Consider the following 7,448-nt stretch of genomic DNA (forward strand, 5'->3'; position numbering starts at 1 on the left):
TTTCTCTCGTTTTTATTTCTGCCAGCAAAAAAAGAAAATCAGCTCACTTTAGCCATTTTTCCTTTTGGTTTAAACATCAACACAATATTTAATGTTTGATTCTTGCACCAAAACTTTTGTATAACTGGTCCCTGACTTCTTATATATGTAGGGCAGATACCTGATGCAGGGTAGTAGCCTTTTTATATCACAAGATGGCAATGTTGTGCTGCCTACTGTACAGCAAATTCAGTGATTGATTCTTTGTCCCTTCCAGATTTGCTCCTTGTAGGATGCCATGTTCTTTTAAAAAAGAAAATAACCTCTCCTTACCTTTTATTCTTTAGGGTTTGTGGAAGAAGGAATCAAGTACCACCTCACTGCTGAGCACTTCCCCCTTGACTGCCTGGAGCTGTGGAGCAGAGATGGTGTAAGTGGTATATGTAATTGTGAAATGGCAAATATTATATTATTATTATTATTATTATTATTATTATGATAAATTATTAGTAATTATTTAAAATATTTCAAAACAGGCCTATTTGTGAAAAAAAATCTAATATTTGAGTTATCATAATAGCCCCCCCCCCCAGTTGTCCTTAATATAGTGCAGAGAGACGAGCAAAGTCAACGTAGCGCAGGGTAAAAAAAACAAAACAAAACAAAAACAAACAGCGAAGCTATATGTTTACCAGCCTTGTAACGTAATACTGTCCAGCTCTAATGTTAACATCCATAGGTATAAAAGCCACGACACGTCATGTTTTTGACAGGAACAGCTGACTGACTGTCAGAGAGGAGGCAGAGAGAGGAGGAGAGCAGAGTGCTGCGGTCAGGTGAAGGAGGGGCTCGTTGCACTGTGGCGAAGCGGGCGCGTGCGGGGGGAGGCAGAGAGAGGAGAGAGCAGCAGTCACGTGAAAGAGTGATGTGGGAGGGGCTCGTTTGTCGTTTCCCCTTTGCGGAGCGGGGGTTGGGGGCGGCAGTCATCTCGTCTCAAGTCGAGTCGAGTCTCGAGTCTCTGACCCTCCAAGTCCAAGTTGCAAGTTGTCAAATTTGTGACTCGAGTCGACTCGAGTCCGAGTCCCTATGACTCGAGTCCAATTGTCTGATTATTACACACTGGTCCTTTAAAAACTGATGAAGGAAAATTTAAAGTGAAGTACAGCAGTTCCTCCTGCTCCTGTCCCCCAGGTGTGTCCAGTGGAGTGCAGGTGTGTCCTCCTGTCTGTTAGTCAGCTGTCAGTTTGCTCTCCAAAGCCACAAACACTGAGTGAGGATCCTAATCAGCATCAATATGAACTGCATATACACTGCACTGCAGGGCTTCAACGTGTCTTCTGTACTGACTCAGTGCATGTCTCACAGTGTCTGGGCTGTCCTCAGGTCTGGTCTGCAGTCTGTTCTGGACCTCAGAGCTCGGAGCCAGTTGAGTCACAGCGTGGAACCGCTCCCCACTGACTGGGTCTGTAGCCCTGAGCGTGATTCTCTCCAGACAAACATCATCAGTCAACTCCAGGATGAAGAATTTGTTGGGTATTTACTGGGCCTCCTACGGGCTTGTTAAAGGCTGAATCACTGGCTGCTACAGACCTCAGCAGCTGACCACAGCACACATCCACCATCTTGTATTTCCCTATGTTGTGCAGGGAAGGAGCTACATAAGATCATTGGCAATAATTCATAATTAATAATATTAATTATGGATTATAAAAAAATGATTAATTAATTAATTAATAATTAATTATTACATAAGCATAATATTCTAATTAGCTTATAACGGGGCACCACCGGGAAAACCCGGACCAATGATCGGGCGTACGTTCAGTCTCAAGAGCTCGGGCACTGACTTTGTCAACCAGCTTTTATCACAATATATACGAAAAACCAGGACAACTTCTCTTTATAGCATAACAGGATTTATTCACACTGATGACATTAATTTACAATCAACATCAACATTGCTGTATAAACCCTATTAACTATAACATGTTACAAAACAAGCATCAAGTGTGTGTGAGAGCAGGTGAGTGTGAGGGAACGAGGTGTGTGAGAGAAATGGGGGGGGTAAGACGTGGCAAGATGGCGGCGGGGACGCTGCAGGCTACGTCACGCGAGGGCCACTGACCACACCCGTAATGGCGGCTCGCCAGGAACGCACATGACTCACAATAAAGGAGGGGCGTCGGGATTCAAGTTACTCGGTTTCAAGTGTAGGTTAGTAGGGAAGAGGGAGAGAAAGGAAAGCACTCAAGGGTGTCGTCACGCAGGCGGTATTGAGGTGCAGTAACCCGTCTGTGTTACGCAGAGACGCGCTCGGCTCAGCTGGTGAGCGACGTGAATCTGGACATTGAACCAACACAGCCGAAGTACTGACCAATCCCGAGTGCGAGGCGACACAATAGCGGTCCGATGAGGTCGGACTACTATGCATCACAAGCAGACACAAAATGAGCGGAAGAAGAATAACAAACACAGTAACACAGACAATGTCTTTACAACATTAAAAATTGCAGCATAAAACTGGACACGGCGGTCCGTATTAACAAGCCCTTACAGCTGGTATAAAAGAAAACACACACTATCTTATATCTGCCCAGAGCTAAAGCCTCTTACTTTTGCAGAAGGTGGAGTGATGTGTCGTCGTTCCTCGTGCGTCCTGGTTGCGGCGGAGGTAACGGGGTTAGCGGCTCCCAGCGGCTAACGGGTCCTCGGCGAGGGGGTAAGTCTCTGGCGAGGCAAGTCAATTCCGGCTCGTAGCGGGGAATCACTCGGAAAGAAGGGGTACTTATCCTTCTTCTTGAAGCGGGCAGTCCTGGTTATCTGCCAGGCTTCGCATCCGTGGGCATCCGGGCGAGAGGGTCAATCCGTGGTCTCGCACCGGGCGGCTCTGTGTTCCTCGGCGCACAGAGTGGAGGAGAGGAGAGGAGATCAGCTCGACCAGCAAGGGAAATCCGTAGGCCTAACGCGTCTAATAATGCACAGTCACTTGGTCTAAAGCGTCGCCACGTGTGACGAGTTGTTAAGCTTTAGGAACTGTTGCGGTTACTTCCATTGACTATGCGGGTCACAGTCGGAAGCGCTGCCTTCGGGTGCGCTTCGCGTTATTATAGTCGTGCGTGACGTCATTGGCCATGGCGGATTTCACCCAATGGGAGCTGTGGATTCCCCGGGGACCCCTGCTGGCCAGCGGGGGTTCTGCTGGGGTTTGACTCTGCTGAGTCATCCAAAAAGAGGGGGTTGACTCTGTTCTTTTGTTCTCTTGGGACCCAACATGTGGTCTCAGGCTTTTATGGTTACATGCAGGCCCCAAAGACAAAAGAAAGTGTGGACCTTTGTTGGTAATCCTTGTACAGCACAACACCTAACAGCATTAGGGCCTGGTGACTCTTCCCCAACCCCGGTGGACCTAACACGGTAATTCTGGGAGTCATGTAGCGATAACGTGTCTGAACGAAGTACAGGTGCTTGTTGGATGATGTTAGTGAGTGGCTGGTGAGCATTGATGACCCTCAGGACGTGCTGATAACCTAAGGTCATTCCTGTGACCTTACAGTGGTAACAATGAGGATCAGCCAATTGTTGCTTCTCTGACGGGCTCAGACGATGAGTGATGGCGGGGTCGTCCGGCCAGATGAAGGTCTCGTAGTACACATCTCCTGTCAGTGTGTCCACCAGTTTCCCCTGAATCCTCTTCAACAGCACATCATGAGGAGCCTCCAACATCACAACATGGTCAGGAAGGACTCTGGCCTCTGCAAGGCTCCGAGCTTGAAGATGAATCTGAGGGAATCCCTCCAACACCCAGCTCCTGTTGAAACAGTTGGTCTCCTTCATTCTCTATTTGATCCGTTCAACCAGCACCTCAGCAGAAGGTGCCTCTGATGGGTCCTGCAGTACATTACACACGGACATGTACAGCCGTCAGCTCAGTGCTCAGTCTTTTGGCCACTGTGTGTTTCTGTTGTGACAAAAAGACTCAGAAAAATAGGCCAGTAAGGTCTGGGCTTAAAGCCACAACACCCTAAAAACCTTAATAAAAAACCACTGTTATCACTTGTATATTTTCAAAGTTCAAAACCATCAAAAAGAAGAATCAGGCAAAGTCTGGAAAAATCACTGGAAGAGCAACAAGTTCTGCCACACAAAGTTTATTGATCTCTCTAGGTAGAAAAATCAACAAGCCTGAGCCAAACCCGGGGTTAGACTGAAGAAAGAGGTGCAAAACACCTTGTTATATACTATTTAGTTTGAACATTTTAGCTTACAATCAAACATATTTGTGTATTAAATTTTACGTTATAGGATCATAATGTCATTCATATTCTAACAAACTGCTGCTTACCTTAGATACACATGAATTAACCCTATATTTTTAAAAAAACGTTTAATGACAAAACAAATCAATGTTTCAAATGAAAAGAATAGCCGGTCTGACAATTAGTCTGAATGATGATCACCAGGCGCTGGAAAGTACCAAAGTTACCTTGGAAAGCACTTAACTAACAGCACTTCACATCAGAATTGGGTACACTTGCGATCATGGAAAGCACCAAACAGCACTTTATATCAGAACTGTATGCACCTGTGACCATGGAAAGCTCCTAACAGCACTTTCTATCAGAATGGTGTACATTTGTGACTTAAGTGAATGAACCTTATGAACCCAAAGAGAATGAACCTTGTGAACCTTATGCTGGATGGGCATCATGTTACATCACTACAGTCCCCCCTTTGGGACTGAGAAGTCCCACACCCAAAGTTTTCAACATCCAGACAATCATCAGAGCATAAGAGCAATAATGGCAGTAGTATGGCATACAATCAGAGGTGGAAAGAGTATTGAAAATTAGTACTCAAGTACAAGTACTGTTACATTACTTAAATTGTACTCAATTACAAGTAAAAGTACTGGTGTTAAAAAAATACTTCAGTAAAAGTACAAAGTACTCTTCTCAAAAACTACTCAGAGTATTAGTTACTTTTTAACCATTGCATGTTTTATTGCATCGTCATTAGCAGACATTTGATTCGATTTACCTGTATAAAATATCTGCTTTCAAAGCACATTTCACAGATGAACAATAAAGTGTATACAAGTTACACTGAGGCAATTTGTTTTGTAAACAAATGTAGACAAAAAGCAGGAATTTTTCTCTGTTAAAAGAATAACTAAAATGCATTTGAACCTGCATAGAACAGTTTAAACTTCTCCCAAAACACTGCAAACAAACAGCCAGGTAACAGGCTAGCATTTCTGTCACAGTTCACTTCCTGAACCTTTTGTTCAGTTTCAGCAGGAGCTGCTTTTCTAAGTTAACAGAGTCTATCCGGCTTCGTTTGGCTGTAAAGAGTAGACCAGCACAGTTGAAAAGGCGTTCACATGCAGCAGAGGCAGGCAGGGCTGTGTTCAGCTTGAGGGAGAGCTTCTTAATGGCTGAGAAGGAGTGCAGCAGCTCCATGGTGTCTGTGGCACAAGCAAGATAACCATCAAGCTCAACTGGACTTTGCAGCCTTCTGGAAATTGGTCTAGAGAAGAAATCATCTTCATCAGAAGACTCTCTTTGCTGATGCTCACTCTCATGATCTGTCGTTTCGAGATGTTGTTTAATGTATGTCAAGGCTGTAATTGCAAATAGATAACACAGTTTTGTTTTTTAAATTTCAGTGAACATTCCTGAGCACACAAACTTAAATCAGCTAACTCACAAAAAGGATTCTTTAGTATTATGGACAGACCACCAATAACTGGCAACCTTTTAGGTGTGTCATAACTGAAATGTTATTAAGTACAAACATAACAATACACAGAAATGGGATCACATGAATCTTTGCCTAAATCTGACCTTACCAGCCTCTATTACATCTGCTCTGTCAGTCCAGGAAGTCTTGAACTTGGGTAACAGGACTGCAGCCGCAGCCAACTCTGGATCCTCCATCATTGGTCCAAAACGCTTTTGCAGGCCATTTTGCAGGGCCCTGATGAGTGGCATGCATGTCTTGCTTGATGTCTCCAGCCTGGTAAGTTTGGATAGTAGCTGTTGGATTACGGGCAGCAGCCATCCCATGAAGGAACTGGACTCTGACTGGAGGATGTTTGAAGCTTTCACCAGTGGCTTCACGGTGGTACAATACTCCCTTAGGAATGCAACTTCTGCAGGACTCAGCCTGTAAGATACAACAACAAATCCCACTCTGACTATAATAGGGATAGACAGCAAACATGGATGATAGGGATGTTGTATACGTGTGATTAATTATTAATCTATTAATTGCCATTAAGAATTTAACTGGTAAAAAAAATTCATGAACCTGTAATGTATTCTTTCTGAGCAAGAGCCTTGTTTTATTATTGTTTGTTTAAATTGTTTGTGCTCGTGAATTAATGTTTCACAGGAAACAAACTATGAAAAATATGTTTTGTGTACTTATTAATTATTAAGACTTAGTTACTGTTTAAAACCATTAGGGAAACTGCACAAAATTTGCAACTGTATTGGTAGGTATCCAATTTTACTCACATTTTCACCTTGAACTCTTCACATATGCTCCTGATGGCATCTTCCCCCTTCTCATCAATGATGCGTATTATCCTTTCAATGGCGAGGTAAGTTGAATTCCACCGTGTTGCATTGGGACAAATGATCTGTAGCTCACACTTGTCCTCTACCACTTCACTTGCCAAATGAGAATGGGCAGTTTTGTTCCAAATGGCCTGGCATTTTGCAAAGGTTGCACGGGAGAGCCTCTTGTAGGTGTCATTCATGTTCTCTGCCAGGGTAGCATCTGTTGTTGCTATGAGGTTTAGCGGGTGACATGCACATCGCTGATGAGAGGGGAGCTGATATTCCAGACCAGAGTCTTCATCAAGGATCGCACTTGCATCATGGTATTCAATATGGTCACTCATGTCAAGAGCATCTGGGTCTGCTTCATCTTCTTCTTCTTCTGCATCATTTTGTGCCCCAAACACATGTCGACTTTCAGTTGTGGTTCTTACAACTTTGCCTCTAATCTTGTATTGACAATGGACATCATCAAGAGCACCAGCAAGCATGTCAAATGTGTGAGACCCTCTCAATCTTTTGCATGCTAATGCTGCAGACTTTCTTTCCAGGGACTCTTCCTCTATCCAATGGCATGTGACCCCAAGGTAACTTTTTTGATGAGCTGACCAACAATCAGTAGTGGTAGCAACAAATTTGACTTTATCCAATGCTGCAACCAAAGTCTTCTTCATGTGATCAGCAGCTTCACAGATTCTGGCATGGACAGTGGGTCTGGAGATGACTTTGGCTTGAGGTTGCAATGTGGTAACCAATTCTTTGAAAGCTGGCTGTTCTACCACTGCAAATGGCTGTAGACCCTCACATATGAAATTGATGACAAGCTTGTCAACAGTTGCTTGTGGAACATGTTTGTTTGCTGCTCTCAACGTCACGTCTGGAAACTTGGCTTGCTTATTTGCTGAG

The 7,448-nt window shown here is 44.0% G+C and overlaps 1 pseudogene; it reads right to left on the minus strand.

Annotated features, from left to right (window-relative positions):
• Nucleotides 1-1,207: 1,207 nt before the first annotated feature.
• Nucleotides 1,208-6,886, minus strand: LOC146333424 (adenylate kinase 8-like; annotated as a pseudogene).
• Nucleotides 6,887-7,448: the final 562 nt, after the last annotated feature.

This window comes from Lutjanus erythropterus, chromosome 1 (genome assembly GCF_056507025.1).
Source record: "Lutjanus erythropterus isolate fLutEry1 chromosome 1, fLutEry1.hap2, whole genome shotgun sequence".
NCBI classification, from domain to species: domain Eukaryota; kingdom Metazoa; phylum Chordata; class Actinopteri; order Lutjaniformes; family Lutjanidae; genus Lutjanus; species Lutjanus erythropterus.